Here is a 19,889-nt window from a genome sequence, read left to right as displayed (position 1 = left end):
GGCTATGGCTCATGTTCCAGAACTATTCTTACCTCTTGCTTCTTTCTTTTCTACCCCAGACATCACCATTCCAAACACATAAATAAAATCACCCATCTTTGTTTCATTCCCTTTCCTCAGAACTGTTAGATTTTGTTTGCCTCTGTCAAAATATGAGACAGCCCATGAAGATCATTTAAAAAATACATTTTTAAGATAAGACTGATAGTTAAAAACTGTATATTATGGAATCCAATAAAGTTCCAAAATTAGAAAATCTTTATTTTTATAGGGTGTGCAAACTGTGTAAAATATATAATAGCACATTCGTGATAAAGACTTATTTCTTGCTCATATAGAGAGCAGATATTTCTAATAGGCAGGCAGCTCCAAGTAGGGATTCTGGTCCCCAGGCTCCTTCCATCTTCCTCCTTCCACAGTGGCCATATGTCAAGCTAGTCATGGGGAAAGAGCATGAAGGAGCACATGGGGAAAGGTTTTGTGGGCCAGGTTCCCGTCCCAATTGCAAGGCCATCTGGAAAGTGTAGGCAGGTGTGTGCCCAGAAAACAGTCTCACCCACAATCCTTAGAGTGAATGGTAGGAAAATTTCCATCTCTCCTAATAAACCAGCATACTTATCTCATAAATTAAGGAAAGTCGTGTGCCTAATGGTGTTTTGTGTTTCGCCTTAGCTGCCAGGAAGTTCAAAGCTAAATTCAGAGTTCAACTGATACAACTATTCTTAACATAGATTTTTCTGGAACAATTATCTTCTGTTTTCATTATATGATCCTTGCTCTTTTATCTTTGCTTTAATGGTCCAACTGCCTATGTACCTTCTATTGTAACTGAACTAAAACTCTTTCTAGAAATCAGTGGAGGTAAAAATGATGAATAAAAATTTAATATCTTTGAAGTTCAGTAAGATTTTATAAAACACTTCTGTAGGTATCGTGTTATTTGATCCTCTCACCAGCCTGAAATGTAAGCAGGGCAGATATTTTTATTTCCCATTTACACATAAGGAGAATAAAGCTCAAAGATATTTAATTGAGTTGTCCCATGGGGCAGAGCCAGGGTTCTGTGGTAGATTGCCAACTTCCCAGCCCATTGTATGGCATGGCTACCACTGGCCACCAGGCAATCTCCCTTTGAGATTTGCTCTAAGGAATAGGAATCCGATAGGATAAGGACTTCATTAACAAAACGAGCATGTCCAGTGAGTAGCACACAGGCACTGTGCCTTGGTAACTTGGAATTAATGCACCATCAGCAAATAATCAACACTTCCTACAATAAAATCAATGCCGAGAAGGGTGGAAGAATAAAAGGGAAAGATAGGAATAACTCATTGCTTTTTTATTATTATTTTTTCCTTTCTAAAGGCATTCAGTGGAGGCTTGAGAGAAAGTAAACAGGTAAAGCTTAATCTATAACTTTATTCCATAGTGCAGAGTGCATTCAGCAATCTCAGTCAATCCATCACCTGCTGAACAAAGGCAGCAGGGCAGAGCACTTCTCGCCCCAACTCCCTTAGTGGAATCCAAAAAACCTATTTTGGATGGCAGTAGAAAATCAGTGAACCCTGCAGGCACCCCTCCTCAGCACTAAGGTGATAGCATGAAGACAAATCCAACAGCCCTGCAGCTGGCACAACTGGAAACGACAGAGGAATTTTTGGTGGTTTTGTCCGAGTTGCTAGAATTCATGGGTGAGGTTAACAAACGATGCCATCACCAAAGCACAAGCAAGTGAAGTTCTTTGTCAACACATACGAAAAATCGGTCTTCCTGAACACTGCTGCCTTTGTGCTAAATTTTGTGACAAGTTCTAACGGCTTCATGCCTTTTCTAATTTTTCTGTGTGCTTTCATAACAGGTGCTTATAAAAATTAATCTTGGTCAGAGAGGGTGGTGAAGAGTGCTTTTGGGGGACAGATATTTTAACCTTAAGCTTTGGCCAGGACTGGAGCAGAGAAGGCAACCAAGAAACTGGTCATAAACGAGAAAGAAAGAAAGCAAAGATGCCTATTGCTATTCATTTGTAGTATATCAACTTAGCCAGACCTTTAGACCTAGGGCACAGCCTACCTTTGTAATTTCCTGAAAATTAAAAAAGGAACATGGGGCTTCCCTGGTGGCGCAGAGGTTGAGAGTCCGCCTGCCGATGCAGGGGACACGGGTTCGTGCCCCGGTCCGGGAAGATCCCACATGCCGCGGAGCGGCTGGGCCCGTGAGCCATGGCCGCTGAGCCTGCGCGTCCGGAGCCTGTGCTCCGCAATGGGAGAGGCCACGGCAGTGAGAGGCCCGCGTACCAAAAAAAAGCAACATGAAGAAAGACAACTGGAGAACTATAATTTGTGCCATTTTGATTTCACGTTTGTCCTGTGTTGACAAGTATAGCACACCCAATGATGAGACGAGACCCCACCAACTTTGTTGCTAGAAATAGGAATCCTCTGAATTGTCTCTTGTTGATTTCTGACCTTTGCCTGAAGCTCTGCCTCATGCTTGCTCAGACACGAATCCCTTGGGTCTTTTCTTCCCTCCTCACGTCTTACCGCCATGTTATAGATAAGCATCTTGTGAGATATTGATTCTCTGGGCGCCAGCATTCTCTGCTGAGGACTTCCAGGGACACGGTTTTCCTCTACTCCATCGCCTCCCATGTTCTCCCTCCCTAATTCTCTCAACACCCCTGAGGCCAGGTTGTCACACTGGTCTTCCTCCAGATCTGTCCAATATGGTGGCCATGGGCCACATGTGGCTATTTAAGTTAAAATGAAATAAAGTTAGAATTTAATAAAATAAAAAATTCAGTTACTCACAAGCACCGGCCACATCTAGAGTATTCAGGAGCTCATGTAGCTTGTAGGCATCACATCGGACAGTGCAGATAACAGAAGATTTTCCTCATCACAGAAAGTCCTATTGGATAAGGCTGTGTCAGACCTTTCTCTTGGTATCCTTCTAACTTGTTCCCCTTCCTCACTTCTGGCCACATTTATACGGCCAAGGGGCTACTTTCAGCGCCTTAATCCCCCTGGAAATATACCAGACTGCTCATTCCTTAGAGCCTGGAGGCCAAACTGATTATTGGCCCCAGAGATACCAGAAAATATTTTCCTTTACTTTAGTCTAAGACCCATCTCTCCGCTTTCCTAGGGCTGTAAAGAATGGGAACATCTATTTCTTCCAAGGGAATCCTTACCTCCTCCTTCAAGGCCCCCTCCCGTCGGCACCGGTATTCAGTCTGGATTTATGGTTCCAACAAGTCAGTCACAAAATTATCTGACACTGGCACATTACCCAAATTGTTCATGCTGGTGGTGTTTTAGTTACTTGAATGCTTTAACAGTATTCCTGTTTTAGGACCTATCAAATGCTGGTGCCTCATGTTGGAATATTCCCGCTTCCCTCCCCCCAATCTCCAGGCAACTCCTCACTCATACTTCATGTTTAAATATCACCATCCCAGAAAGTCTTCTCTCACTACCCAGGCTGGGTTAGCACCTTATCCTGTTCCTGTTTTCTGTCTTCATAGCTCCTGTGTGTTCTTTTCTTTCTCTAATTGCAGATGCTCTGATTAAGTACAAGTAGAGCCATGTAGAAGGATCAGGCTGGCAGAGAGAAATCGGTGTGAGACCCCAGAGCGTGGCGACCCTGGGTGCAAATGAGATTATCTTGAGGAAAGAGCAGAGTGTCTAAGACAGGATCTTAGGGGAATCCTTCAAGGGGGTAGAGACACAACTGGAGTCCATACCATAAATAAAGAAGCAGGTTTATTTCCTGGAAGTTGAGGGGGGAGAAACAAACAGAAAAAAGGGGTGCAGTCAGTCATATACAATTTTTATGATTCCTATTTATTTAAGTGTTCTTTTATTATTATTATTTTTTTTTTGCGGTACGCAGGCCTCTCACTGTTGTGGCCTCTCCTGTTGCGGAGCACAGGGTTCGGACGCGCAGGCTCAGCGGCCATGGCTCACGGGCCCAGCCGCTCCGCGGCATGTGGGATCTTCCCGGACCGGGGCATGAACCCGTGTCCCCTGCATTGGCAGGCGGATTCTCAACCACTGCGCCACCAGGGAAGCCCAGAGTTCTTTTATTATTAAAAGAAAAAGAAGGAATACATTATTTTCATTGTACAAAATCAAAGTTACACATGAAAGTCTCCTCTTACCATGGCTTACTCTTAGCAACTACAGTACCCTGGGTAACTACTCTTAATGTTGCATACTTCTAGTGTATTTTTCATTCATTTCTACCCATATATGCATGTACACATATCACATGTAGCTTTATTTTACATACAGTGTATTTTACATATAATATATATTACATATTTTATTTTGTGCATTCAAGGAAGAGTGCCACATAACTAGCTGCTAATCATGTGAAAATATACTCCAACTCACTAGGAATTGGATTTGAAACTTTAATCAAAAAAGAAGACATGCTTTTTCATTCATCAACTTGGCAAAGATTAAAAAGATCAATAATGTTTACTGTTGGCGAAGAATCAGGGAAATGAACACTATTACTAAGATTGTAAATTGTGAAGGCTTTTTTGGTAGGCAATTTTCTAGAATATATCAAATGTAAAATGTATCAAATGCATACTTTTTGAACCAGCAATTCCAATTCTACAAACTATCCTAAATAAATTATGACAGGTACAGAAATAAAATTTGTATAAAAATATTCATTGTAATATTGTCAATAAAATGGAGTATTTAAAACACCCCAAATATTCATCAATAAATTAATGGATAAATTAATTATGGTCTACTTCTACTACTCAGCTATTAAAAAGAATAAGGAAGACATAAGATTGCCAAGATTTACTGTTCAGTGAAAAAAAGAAAATTGCAGAACAGTGCATAATCATATTCTAAAATGAAAAATGTGTGTATTTTCCATAATTGAGACCTTGTGTGTCAAGGTCTCAATTATGGAAAAATAGAACTGTGCTTGTAGCAGGGTAAGGTATGGCAAATGGCTTTGTGGACTCCTTATCTATACCATAATTCAATGCAAAGGTAAATGTCATTAAAGTGTCAGTATATCTTAACAGCCTAAAGACTCGGTGCTACTATTTTCTAAATGTATGGTCTAATGAAGCTGAATTTAAAAGCAGCACCTTTTATACATACTTTGTCTCTCTATGAAGTAGTTTTCTCCATCCCCTTCCTTTCATTGAACTTTAGCATTAAGAGAGAGACTATAGAGAGGCATTGTTGCCTTTATTTCTCAGGTGAGGAAACAAAAATCCAGATGAAGGGATTTGTCCATTTGAGTTGTTGGCAAAACCAGAACATCACCCAAAGTGGTCTGATTTCCATTTTTGTCTCTTTTCTCTTAGTGAACAATGCTAAACTTTACTCAAATTTATTTCTCATCTTCCAACATTATTTTACACAGTATGATTCTATAACTTGACCATTGTTCACTACTCTGACCCCCTCCCCAACCTGGCTATTATTGGTAAAACAGATGAGCACCACTTCTACAATATAGATGAGAATATTAACAATACATTCATTCATTTACTGATTCTTACAACAGATATTTATTGAATGTTTACCCTTTGGAAGTTGAAAACTGCCTAGACCCAGACCTTCCCTCACGGAGAGCTATATTGACAAATAAACTTGGAGTTATTGTGTAATCACTCAGTGCTCTGAGGAGAGAGCAATGTTGGGGGAGCACATAGCTCACATTGGGGAGGGGACTCCGGGGAGGCTTCCTGGAGGAAGAAACATCCAGGCTGCCATCTGACAGAAGGGCATCACTCAGGCAGGTAAATGGGGCTTGGGAGAGTAGTTTTCTAGAAAGAGGATGGGAAGTACAAAGTTTGCTTGAGCAGAAGCAGTATGATGCTTTTTGAAGAAGTCAGAAAACTCATCTGCAAAGGGGAAAGGAAGGAAAGATAAGGCTGGAGCATCAAGCCAGAACCATCTAGAGGGCCTTAGAGAGCTGTGTTAAAGAGACGGACAAAGAGACAGACAGATAAAGAAGATGTGGTACATATATACAATGGAGTATTACTCAGCCATAAAAAGGAACGAAATTGGGTCATTTGTAGAGACGTGGGTGGACCTAGAGACTGTCATACAGAGTGAAGTAAGTCAGGAAGAGAAAAACAAATATCGTATATTAACGCATGTATGTGGAATCTAGAAAAATGGTACAGATGAACAGGTTTGCAAGGCAGAAATAGAGACACAGATGTAGAGAACAAATGTATGGACACCAAGGGGGGAAGTGGGTGGTGGTGGTGGTGGTGGTGGGATGAATTGGGAGATTGGGATTGACATATATACACTAATATGTATAAAATAGATAGCTAGTAAGAACCTGTTGTATAAAAAATAAATAAAATAAAATTGAAAAAAAATGTATACACCCTTAGGTTCATTTCAGCATTATTTATAATAGTCAATATGTGGAAGCAACATACATCAACAGATGAATGGATAAAGAAGAAGTGATACACACACACACACACACACACACACACACACACACAAATAAATAAAGAGGCAGGTATTGGGGGACTGTACGGAGCCCCTGACATGTTTTAATCATGGGAATTACATGATGGGATTGACATTTTGGAAATGATCACTAGGCTGTAGTTTTTGAAATGGTTCGGGGGGGTGGAGGTGGGAGCAGGACCGAAAGGAGGCGGAGAGGCCACTAAAGGGCTGGTACAGTGGCCTGCCTGCACAGCAGAGGTTAGTGGAGAGATGCGGGAGTGATGGTGCGCAGAACTCGTTGATCGATTGAGTGATTAAGGCGGTAACATACATTGAGTTGGGGAACACAGGAAGAGAAATGAGTATTGTTTTTTTTCTCCTTGAACTTTTTATTTTGAAAAATATCAAACCTACAGAAGTTTGAAAATGGAAAGACAAGTGCAGTGAATATATACCCTCCACCCAGATTCAGCAATTGTTAATATTTTGCTTCCTGGGTAGCTTATAAACAACAGAAACTTATTTCTCACAGTTCTGGAGGCTGGGAGTCTGAGATCAGGGTACCAGCTTGGGTGGGTGAGGGCCCACTCCCAGGCTGTAGACTTCTTGTTGTGTCTTCACATGGTGGAAGGGGCTAGGGAGCTCTCTGAGGTCTCTTTTATAAGAGCACTAATTCCATCTATAAGGGCTCCATCTTCATAACCTATCACTTCCCAATGGTCCCACCTCCTAATATCATCACACGGGGCATTAAGGTTTCAACTTGTGAATTTTGGAGGGACACGAATATTCAGAACATAGCACACGGTTTTACCTCAGTCATTTAAAAGTTATTTCAGGCATGACGATAGTTTGCCCCAATTAACTCAAAATATGTCTCCTAGGAACAAGGGTCTTCTTCTAAATAGCAACAATGAAATTATCTTACCCAGGAAATTTAACTCCATATATTACCTAATAAAAATGTGTGCATTAAAATATCCCTGTTTGCCCTGGTAATGTCTTTCATGTTTTTTTTTTTTTAATTATAGATCCTTTCCAGGATCACACATTTCCTTTAGTTTCCTTTAATCTAGAAGCATTCTCTTACTTTTTCTCATCTATCATGACATAGATATTTTTGAAGGGTCATGTCAGATGTCTAGAACATCTCACAATCTGGATTTTCTTATTGATTCTTCACTGTTAGATTTAGGTTCACCATTTTTGGAAAGGATACTACGTAAGAAATGTTATGTCCACCTCTTGAATGACACCAGAGGCACAGCATGTCAGTTTGTCTTATTACTGGTGATGCTATAAGTTGGATTGCTTGATAAAGTGGGTCCACTAGAGTTCTACCTTTTAAAGGTAACTGTGGCGTGGTACTATGATATTGTGTTATAGTATTCTTCAGTATCTTTCACCCATTAGTTTAAGCATTAATTGATGATCTTTGCTTGAAACAATGACTACATAGGCTTGGAAAATGGTGACTTTTAAATTCTTTTGATCCTTGTTTATTCTCAATGTAAGATTCCTCTGTAATAAAGAGGCTTCCTCTTTCTCACTCCCTTTTCTCTCTTCCTTCTATTGTCTGTTTGTCTGTCTGTCTGTCTGTATCTTGGGTGTTACTACAGACTTGTGGATTCATTTATTCTATTCAATGCATTACTATCTATTACCATCATTATTCTTTCTGATACTGAAATTGCCGAAGTTTGGACAGTGTGAGCCCCTTCAAGCCAGCTCCTGCATCCTTTTTACATGTTTCCATCAATCTTTTATCACTTCCTTGCTTTCTGGCAGAGCTTCTGCATTAACAGTCAAACTTAAACAACTGTGGACTTTGGTCAGTGAACAGACACTGGTAAATGCTGCCAGAAAAAATACTGGAGCTTCTCCCACCATTGATGTGGTATGATTAGACTACTGTAAAGTTCTGGGGAAGGAAAAACCCCCAAAGCAGCCTGTCATAAAGGCCAAATTCTTTTTTTTTTTTCAGTTTGATGAGTTTAAAAAAAATTTTTTTTATTGGAGTAGAGTTGCTTTACAATGTTGTGTTAGTTTCTTCTGTACAGCAAAGTGAATCAGCTATACGTAAACGTATATCCCCTCCTTTTTGGATTTCCTTCCCATTTAGGTCACCACAGAGCACTGAATAGAGTTCCCTGTGCTATACAATAGGTTCTCATTAGTTATCTACTTTATACACAGTATCAATAGTGTATATATGTCAATCCCAATCTCCCAGTTCATCCCACCCCCGCCTTCCCCCCCTTGGTATCCATATGTTTGTTCTCTACATCTATGTCTCTATTTCTGCTTTGCTGCCAATAAGTCATCTGCACCATTTTTCTAGACTCCACGTATAAGTGATATTATACAATACTTGTTTTTCTCTTTCTGACTTACTTCACTCTGTATGACAGTCTCTAGTTCTATCCACGTCTCTACAAATGGCACTATTTCATTCCTTCTTATGGCTGAGTAATATTCCATTGTATATATGTGCCACATCTTCTTTATCCATTCCTCTGTTGATGGACATTTAGGTTGCTTGCATGTCCTGGCTATTGTAAATAGTGCTGCGCTGAACATTGGGGTGCATGTATCTTTTTGAATTACGGTTTTCTCCGGGTATATGCCCAGTAGTGGGATTGCTGGGTCGTATGGTAGTTCTATTTTTAGTTTGTTAAGGAACTTCCATACTGTTATCCATAGTGGCTGTATCAATTTACATTCCCACCAACAGTGTAGGAGGGTTCCCTTTTCTCCATACCCTTTCCAGCATTTATTGTTTGTAGATTTTTTGATGATGACCATTCTGACTGGTGTGAGGTGATACCTCATTGTAGTTTTGATTTGCATTTCTCTAATAATTAGTGACGTTGAGTATCTTTTCATGTGCCTCTTGGCCATCTGTATTGTCTTATTTGGAGAAATGTCTATTTAGGTCTTCTGCCCATTTTTTGATGGGGTTGTTTGTTTTTTTGATGTTGAGCTGCATGAGCTGTTTGTATATTTTGGATATTAGTCCCTTGTCAGTTGCTTCATTTGCAAATATTTTCTCCCATTCTGAGGGCTGTCTTTTCATCTTATTTACGGTTTCCTTTGCAGTGCAAAAGCTTTGAAGTTTCATTAGGTCCCATTTGTTTATTTTTGTTTTTGTTTTCATTATTCTAGGAGGTGGGTCAAAAAAGGTCTTGCTGTGATTTATGTCAAAGAGTGTTCTGCCTATGTTTTCCTCTAAGAGTTTTATAGTGTCTGGCCTTACATTTAGGTGTTGAATCCATTTTGAGTTTATTTTTGTGTATGGTGTTAGGGAGTGTTCTAATTTCATTCTTTTACAAGTAGCTGTCCAGTTTTCCCAGCACCACTTATTGAAGAGACTGTCTTTTCTCCATTGTATATTCTTGCCTCCTATGTCATAGATTAGGTGACCGTAGGTGCATGGGAGGCCAAATTCTTCAGCAGAAGAGCTGAGGAGGAGATTAAGGATGTGTATATGTGTGTGTGTGTGGGGGCTATATCTTAGTGGCTTGAAGCCACATGGAGGGAGGTTCATGAAAAACTAACAAGTATTCATATCTATATTTTATCAATGGCTGTGTTGCCTACGGGATTTTCTCAATGGCCCTTTATTGCCACGTCACCGTCTGCTCTCTTGTTCTCTCCCATCCTGTCCACCTGCCCTTTCTGACACTATTCTCTTCCCGTCTGCTTAAACAAACAACAAAAACAAATACCAAATTCTTCTTCTCTCCTTTAGAGCAGCTTGAACCTTTTGCTTTCTTGATCGATGTCTTTCATGGGCCTCAGGTTTCACTTTCTAACTAAATAGAAGTCTCAAGAAATTTTCTCAAACAAAGATATTTTGGCATCAAATATTAACTTGGTACGTTTTTCACCTTATAAGAACTGGAAAGAATCCACTAAAAGATTTAGTTAATGGTTTTTAATCTTCTTGGTAAGAACCATTTCAGTGGAGGTAAAGGGAAAGAAGCTGGATTGCAAAGGTTGAGTAAATTGGAGGAGAGGAAATTGAGACAGTGTGTGAACGTGATTCCTTTGAGATGGTTGTTTGAAAGGAGAAAGAAGGTGGGCCAGTAGCTGAAAGCAGATGGGAATGTCAGGGAAGATTTTTAACAGTTCAAGTAATTTGATTATGTTGAAATGCTTATGAAAAGGAGTCAATAGAGAGCAAGAGAAGAGAGTTCACTGAGGTGGTAGGGGAAGGAAACAGGAGGATTTCTGTTACCACGGGAAGGGAGGAAGGAAATGGCTACCGATGCAGGTCAGTCTCTATGTGCGTGCAGAAAACTGAGGAAGTTCCCATCTGCTTGATGTCCCCTACCCCTCTTCCTCTTCCTCTCTATTTTCCTTCTTCATTGCTGTGAATTAGTAGTCAGACTTCTCTGTTAGGAATGGACAGGGAAATGATCAAGTAGGTGTTTGAAGCAAGTGAAAATAAGGGTAAGAGTTCAGCCAGGAAACATGGAAGCGTTCCTAGTAGCATAGGAGGGACCTTTTGAGGTTGGAGATCATGCATTTTATTACTGTGACACCATTCTGCCCATTTCTGTGATATTTGTTCAGCAGCCTGGATGTAGGCATGGAGAAGATGCTTTTCCAGGGCTAGTGTTTCGCTAGACACCTGGGATGGAAGTGTGACAGAGAAAAGGAATGAGTATAATGGCCAGAGATTGGGTGAAGTGTTGGATTTCTGGTTTGAGGAGGGTACGAAGAGCAAGAAGGAGCTGATAATTTGGTTTAAAAAATTTTCCTCTGGAACCTGGGTTGGAATCTTTCTGACTGTTTAGTCACTTCCTGCTTACTCTATTGATTCAGAGTTCATATGTAAATTTTAAGTAGACCAACAGAAAGCTTTAGGGTTCTAAGTAAATAGATTTTAGCAAAATTGCATGAGACCATTTGGGTATACACATTCCAACCTCATACTTTTCTGTTTTTTTGATGAATGTGCTATCCTAGAGAGAATCAGATTTTGTTGAAGTCAACATATTTGTGACATGATGAAAGTGGTTAGGAATTGGAAATCCTAGGTTCTAAGCCTATTTCTGCCAACAGTGAGCTATGTGACCTCAGAGAAGTCTTTTTAATTCTCTGGGCCTCAGTTTCTTCCTTTTAAATGAAGGGTTTGGTGTAGACTCTCTAAACTTTCTTCCAGCTCTAACATGCCTGAAGTTCATGGATGTGTGCAATTCTTTGACTCCGTCTGTGGTTTCCATTGAAGAGAGAGCAATTGTTTTTAAAAACAGTATGTGTTTATTCTACTGTAAGGATATTTTCAAATGAAGATCAATGAAGCTCAAATATCTCTTGGCTATACCATTCCACTGGTCAGGCTCATCCCTCCAAGTTTTTAAGCTTAGGCAAAACAGATGATAGTGATAAACATGGTTTAGGTCCATAGCAGAAAATTAAAGACTTCCATAGACTTAGAGAAAAATATTATGACACTTACACTTCTCAGGGAATATGATCTTTATTTAAAAGAGAAAGATTTATTGACTTTTTATCCTGCAGCTGCCATTCAATTCTAATTTACCAGTTGGATAGGAAATCTAACTGTTGAATTTTTGGTTTGTGAGAGTTTAGTTCTAAACCTTAAATTCAGTATGGGGGTTTCAAGGCCTGTGTCTTTGTTAGTCACAAAAATTTAAATTTTTTAAAAATTTAAAAATTTAAAGATTTATTGACTTTTTATCCTGCAGCTGCCATTCAATTCTAATTTACCAGTTGGATAGGAAATCTAACTGTTGAATTTTTGGTTTGTGAGAGTTTAGTTCTAAACCTTAAATTCAGTATGGGGGTTTCAAGGCCTGTGTCTTTGTTAGTCACAAAAATTTAACTCCATTTAGATTGGTGAGCTCTTGAATCATTGATATCATAATGTAAATGAAAATTAAAACCAACTAAAATCCATTGAAGCAAGAAAAGATAGCAGTATGAACCTTGGCTGGCAGATTAGTCTCTTCTGTTGTTCAGTCTCTCATGAATGTTCATTGGTAAATGAAAATTGCAAGGGATGATATAAACTGATGCATCTGTTTGAAATAACATAGCTAATCTTCTGCTCCAGAAGATGTTCACAGGGTTTGACAGCAAACTCTAATACATATTCATAACCAATACACTTTGTGACCAAGGGAAATTGAGGCAAGTGCAACGGAAGTGTGAGGAAGCAGCATGCCAATTTTAAATTTAATTATAGAGATGGGGGGAAGGATGCACTGAGATAGTATATCTTCATCCAGCTGTCATGGAGCACTACCAAAAAATCATGCTACATATTTGACAGAAGAAATATTATTTTTGGTTAAGTACTTGATAAAACCAGCAGATTCTGGGGAAAACAAGATTCTGAGATCCTATTAGAAACTATTTTTTTATGTAGAGAAAAAGAAGCACTGCAGAATTTTAATCATCTAAAAAAAAATTTTTTTTTTCAGACTTAAGAAAGATTTCTGGTCCACACAAGATTTCAGTTCATGGAATGTTTTTGCCATGTTTAAGTCCTAAATTCAGTTTGAAATTAGGAAAAGCAATAATTAGTGTGATTCTTGTGATTTTTTTACTTTTGGTAACCTAGAGCCATGTGTCATTCAATGGGATCAGCATCCCTGGGCTCCCCACTCTAACGTAAGTACTCGAAGAGCATAGACTTCAACTACCTTGTTCAGAGCTGGTGCTGAGGGCTTAGAATAGTGTTTGGCATGGAGAAGTCACTTCATAAGTGTTTGTTGAATGAATGAATAAATCTACCTCATGATACCTTGTATGATGTACATGTTCAATATATATTTTTATTAATAAATAGATCAATGGATGGAAGTACTTCTCTAAGTGGTTTACAACTTGCCATTTGACATTAATTTTCAGAATCTGAAAGTAAATACTCAGCAATGGATAAAGGCAGTGCAACTTAGGTCAGTGACATGTTAACCCACTATCAGCTTTGACAAAGGAGAAAATACCCAGATTTCTGACTAAATTGGATTGTGATCTCTCTGTAGTTTTAAAGTAGGACTTGTATTCTTGTCTTGGGAACGTCCATGTTTACAGAGTAGGAAAAAAAAGAAAAATGTTTTCCCCTCATTTCATTATAAAATATTGCTATAGGAAAAAGTCAAGGAAAAAACAAAGATAAACAACATTTCTAAGAGTCGGCAGATTTGGAAAGATTTGTGTCTGCTTTGGGAATGTTTGATCTGTTTTGCCAGCAAGTATGTCGGTGTTCAGCTGTACTGGAACTATTTTTTAGAAACCAGTTGGTGACTCTTAAGAAGAATGAGAATACCCCAGCTTGGTGAGGTATAGGCAGTCTCATACTTTGTTAATGGAAATGTAAATTTGTTGAGTCTTCTGGAGGAAGATTTCGCAAAATATATCAAAAACTTGTGCAAATTCTTTGACTCAGCAATTCTGCTTCTAGGGAATTTCCCTCAGGAAATAATTGGACAAACAAGCAAAGATGTATGTTGCAGGGTGGTTTATATGAAACGGGAACGCATTGGGAACTATTGAAGTTTTTATTAACAGGGGTTATAAATTTTATGCCTTTCCATAGAATATTCCGTGGCCATTAAAATGATGTTAAAGACCAATATATATTATACAAGGCATAGCTTCATGGTATGATGGAAAAAGCAGCGCACAAAGATATGTAAATCATGACACCATTTGGTAAGTAATGCACAGGTATTTCTGTTTCTGCCTAGGAACAAGTCTGGTAGGCTTTTGGCGTTACGGAGGATTTTAATTATTGGCTTATCTATATTTTGCCTTTTCTATAGTAAACAAGGATTATTTTATGCAAAAATAAATAATTTTTAAATGTGTTGACACACTCATATATTGCTAATTGAAAGTACGTGATCTCTTCTTGGTGAAAAAAAGGGCTGTCAAGTTTCTTAGAAAGGGTATATTTTCAGAATTTTGCGCTTAGCCTTAGTGCTCAGTTTTTATATAAGTTACAGTGAAATCCAAATCTTAACAAAGCTCAAAAACTGAAGAGTATGTAACAGAGTTCATGCTTTTTTTTTTTTTTTCTTAAAGACAGCTCACAAGAACTGACTGTAGCTGCAGAAAATGCTTTATAGGCAAAAGGAGATGATGTTTAGAATACTCTTTGAAAGGGATTCAGAAGACAGGAAGATTTTCTAAAGGTCTAAAGTCGTGCTTGCTGAGATAATCAGCCAGACATTCTGAGTATATTAGCTTCCTTGCAAGAACAATGAGAGGCCATAGCTGGTTATTTTCTTACTCATAGTTACCTAGACATAGCAAAATAAATTTGTTAACATCATCTTAGGGAGCTGAATGAGAATACGTTTTCTAATGGATCATTCACTCTTCAATTTTATTAGAAAAGGAGTTCTAATAGATGCAGGAGTACTAATTATTGCTCAAAAAGACCAGACAGAGAATCATGACTAATAGGAGTGAAAGGGTATACTTTAAAACATTATGAGGTAGTTTTTATTTGGAAGGCCTACATTCAAATTAGAACAAATTGTCTATGGGAAGAAGGTTTTGTTAAAGCTATACTAATTAAATTTTCAGTTGAAGGGACTGAGAATTATTTTATGCTCTATGTTTTACAATGAAATCCAATTTCATAAATTCTTAATATTTCCCTAGCTAGACTAAATATATGCTTGTGAATTTAACTTGACGTGGATGTGTCTTCAACAATAATAAATATTGTCTGAATAAAATTGTTTAATGTGGGACTTCCCTGGTGCATATTTATTTAGAATGAAGGATTTTCATGGTAAAACCATGGTTTTATTTTAAAACTAAAAGCAAAAAAAGCTACTGAGTGAACAATTAGTAATAGAATTGCCAAGTATGTCATACAATTGTGCTTCTCTGTCACATTTCATAAATTGGAAGTATTTCTCAAATTTCCCCCCGGTGCATATTGGCATTATTCATGTGCAGAAAATTATAAAGGTGATTGTATATGTTACTTTGGGGAAGAAAATTTATTTTCTTCTTTGTTTATGGTCTATTTGCCATTCCATATTCTAGAATGTAAAAAAAGAAGTTGTCTTGGTATTTGTCAGAACAGTTTCTTGTTCGTAGAAATAAAAATAAATTACAAACTTATAGGAAGAAAATAAGGTTTGGCTTTAAAATGCTTTTTGTTAAAGGGATAATGATATAGATTTGAGAGGCTGATTGATGTCATTACATACTAGTTTAAAATACAAGATCAACTTGACTTAGCTTTCAGGAACAGTTTGCAGTTTGGGCTCAAATGGAGTGTTGTTAAGATCAGGTTTCTTTCCGTACTCAAAATCTGGGTCACTGAAAAATTTCCATCATCTAAACTTTTTAGTCTAAAAATAATGTAACAAAGTTAAGAATGATGGACTTCTGAGTAGTTCAAACGGCTAAATACCAATTATTTCTCAGAAAGTTAATTTAATTAATTAAAAGCTTAGACTAACTTCTATTAAACACTTGATTACTTAGTTCTCACACACGTGGTATCTCAGTTAACCGTTCTTATTAAGACTTTATATTTTTAGAGCAGTTTTAGGTTCACAACAAAATTAAGGGGAACGTACAGAGGTTACTCATATACCCCTTACCCTGAAACGTGCATACCCTCCCCCATTCTCCGCATCCCCACCAGAGTAGTACACTTGTTACAACTCATAAATCTACTTTGACACATCATACTCACCCAAAGTCCACAGTTTGCATTAAGGTTCACTCTTGGTGTTGTACGTTCTATGGGTTTGGACGAATGTATCACGACATGTATGCGTTAATGTGGTTCCATACAGAGTAGCTTCACTGCCCTGAAAATTCTCTGTGCTCTGCCTATTCATCGTCCTCCACTTCTCTAATCCCTGGCAACCACTGATCTTTTTACTGTCTCCATAATTTTGCCTTTTCCAGAATGTCATGTTGTTGGAATCATACAGCGTGTAACCTTTTCAGATTGGCTTCTTTCAGTTAGTAACATGCATTTAAGTTTGCTCCATGTCTTTTCATGGCTTGAGGGCTCATTTCTTTTTAGCACTGAATACTATTCTGTTCTGTGGATGTACTATAGTTTATTCATCCATTCACCTATGAAGTACATCTTGGTTGCTTCCAAGTATTGCTAATTATGAATAAAGCTGCTATAAAGATCAGTGTGCAGGCTTTCGTGTGGATATTAGTTTTCAAATCCTTTGAGTAAATCCTAAGGAGTGTGATTGCTGGATCTGCATATGGTAAGAGTATGTTTAATTTTGTAAGAAGCTGCTAACCTCTCTTCCAAAGTGGCTCTATGATTTTACGTTGCCACCAGCAACGTATGAGAATTCCTGTTACTTTACATCTGTGTCAGCATTTACTGTTGTTAGTGTTCCAGATTTTGGCCATTCTAACAGGTATGTAGTAATATATCACTGTTGTTTTAATTTGCATTTCCCTGATGACATATGATACGGAACATCCTTTCATATGCTTATTTGCCATCTGTATATGTTCTTTGGTGAGGTATCTATTAAGGTCCTTGGCCCATTTTTAATTGGATTATTTGTTTTCTTGTAGTTGAACTTTAAGAATTCTTTGTATATGTTGGATGAATTATTTATCAGATGTATCTTTTGAAAATACTTCCCTGTCTATGGCTTGTCTACTAATTCTCTTGAAATTGTTTTTCATGAGAAGGTTTTAAATTTTAATGAAATCCAGATTATGAATTCTTTCTTTCATGGATTGTGCCTTTGGTGTTGCATCTAAAAACAAACCTAAATGACCAAACTCAAGGTCATTTAGGTTTGTTTCTATGTTATCTTCTAAGAGTTTTATAGTTTTGTGTTTTACATTTAGGTCTGTGATCCATTTTGAGTTAATTTTTGTGAATGGTATAAGGTCTGTGTCTAGATTCATTTTTTTGCTATGTGGATGTCCAGTTATTCCAGCACCATTTGTTGAAGATTTTATCTTTTCTCCATTGTATTGCTTTTGGTCCTTTGTCAAAGATCAGTTGACTGTGTTTATATGGGTCTGTTTCTGGGGTCTTTATTCTGTTTCATTGATCTGGTTCTATATTCTTATGCCAATTCTTATGCCAACCACATTGTCTGGGTTACTGCAGTTTTATAATAAATCTTGAAGTTGGGTAGAGTCAGGCTTCCAACTTTGTTCTTGTCCTTCACATTGTGTTAGCTCATCTCAGTCTTTGGCCTCACCGTATAAATTTGGAGTCAGTTTTTCAATATCCACAAAATAACTTGCTGAGAGTTTTATTGGAATTGCATGGACTCTATAGATTATCTTGGGAAGAACTGAGATCTTGACAATACTGAATCTTCCTCTCTATGAACATGGAATATCTCTCCAATAATTTAGTTCTTGACTTTGCTGATAGGAATTTTGTAGTTTTCCTCATATAGATCTCATACACATTTTGTTAGATTTATATGTATTTCATTTTTGAGGGTGCTAATGTAAAATGATACTGTGGTTTTAATATCAAATTCTTCTCATTCATTGCTGGTGTATAGGAAATCTACTGACTTTTGTATATTAATCTTGTATCCTGCAATCTTGTTATCATCGCTTCTTAGTTCCAGGAGCTTTTTTGTTGATTCTTTCAGATTTTCTACATAGATGATCATGTCATCTGTGAACAAAGACAGTTTTATTTTTCTTCCCAATCATTATAATTTTACTTCCTTTTCTTGTCTTATTGCATTAAGTAGAGCTTCCAATATGATGTTGAAAAGCAATGTGAGAGGAAGACTTGCTTGCCTTGTACCTGAGCCTTAGTAGGAATGCTACAAGTTTCACCATTAAGTATGATGTTAGCTGTATGTTTTGGGCAGATATTCTTTACCAAGTTGAGGAAGTTTCCTTCTGTTCTTAGTTTACTGAGAGTTTTGATCATGAATGGGTGTTGAATTTTGTCAAATGCTTTTTCTGCATTTACTGATATGTCATTTAACCTTCATAATCATTTTCTTGAGACTGATATTTTGCTATATCCACTTCACAGATGGGAGAATTAAGCCTCAACAGTGAAGTAACTTGCCAGTAGTTCCCACAGTCTCTGGTGGAACCAGGATTAAACCTACAATTGTTTGACCTGCTCTACAATATGCTGCCTCCCTGTGCTTACTGTCAATTCTGACTCTTTGGCTCTGAGGTAGTAGAAAAATAGATTCTCTCATCATGAAGCTCACCGAACTAAACAGCCTATCAATATTAAGCTATATACTTATTTGAAATACAGATGCTTCTCATTATTCATGGATTCTGTATTTGTGAATTTGCCTACTTGCTAAAATTTATTTGTAACCCCCAAGTCAATACTCAGGGCACCTTCATGGTCATTCACACATATGTACAGAGTGGCAAAAAGTTGCAGTCTTCCAGTGTGCCGGTTCAGTGCTGAGGTCAAACTCAGTGACACCCTACCTTCTTATTCCAGCTCTCGTACTGTAAGCAAGTGTCCTATTTGTGCTCCACTTGGTGCCAAGCTTTTGCATTTTGTGCTTATTTCGGTGATTTCACTGTTTAAAATGGCTCCCCAAGTGTAGTGTAAAGTTCTGTCTAAGTGCAAGAAGGTTGTGCTGTGCCTTATGGAGAAAATATGTGTGTTAGATAAGCTTCACTGTGTCTTGACTTATAGTAATGTTGGCCATGAATTCACTGTTAATGAATTAACAATATATATTAAAATGTCTTTCAGTGGAAACAGACATAAAACAAATTATGAATTGACGATGAAAATATTGTGACCAGAGGCTCACAGAAACCTAATGTTGTATTTCTCATAAAAGCCATGGTTCAGTATCTGCTAATTTAGTGTTTGCAAAGGCTTTATAGAACATAACTACCATGAATAAAGAAAATCAGCTTATAAGGTTTCACTGTCTTTGTAATGGTGTGTTCATAGAGGTGACTTCTTGCCCTTGGATTAAAGTGTCACTGGGATATCATTTTACTGGCTATGCTAAGCTCTCTTCAGGGATTCACCCATTTTCTCTAAACCACTATATTTTTTTCCTATTGATGCTCTAACAAATTACCACAAACTTAGTAGCACAAACCTCACAAATGGATCATTTTACAGTTCTACAGCTCAGAATTCCAAAATGGGTTTTACAGGGCTAAAATCAATGTGTTGTCAAGATTGTCTTCCTTCTGGAGCCTCTAGGGGATAATCTCTTTCCTTACCTTGTCCAGCTTCTAGAGGTCATCTGCATTCCTTGGTTCATAGCCCTGCATCACTCTGACCTCTGCATCCATCATCATATCAAACCTCTGACTCTCCTATCTCCCTCTGCCAGTTATAAGGACATCTGTGATTGAGGATGTCAGCTTGTAGGTCTGTCAGTTATTTGCTCTGCAGCCCCAATTCATTTAAGCATAGCACCATTATAAAGTAGATGTTTTTCTTTGCATCTTGGAAGA

The 19,889-nt window shown here is 37.9% G+C and overlaps 1 protein-coding gene across 1 annotated transcript in view; it reads left to right on the top strand.

Moving 5' to 3' along the window:
* Positions 1-19,889, top strand: part of WDR49 (WD repeat domain 49) — a 135,130-nt gene that overhangs the window by 4,560 nt on the left and 110,681 nt on the right.

Source organism: Pseudorca crassidens, chromosome 5 (genome assembly GCF_039906515.1).
Source record: "Pseudorca crassidens isolate mPseCra1 chromosome 5, mPseCra1.hap1, whole genome shotgun sequence".
Taxonomy (NCBI): Eukaryota; Metazoa; Chordata; class Mammalia; order Artiodactyla; family Delphinidae; genus Pseudorca; species Pseudorca crassidens.
Note: the sequence above shows the minus strand (reverse complement) of the source record. Positions and strands in the feature narration are given on the sequence as shown.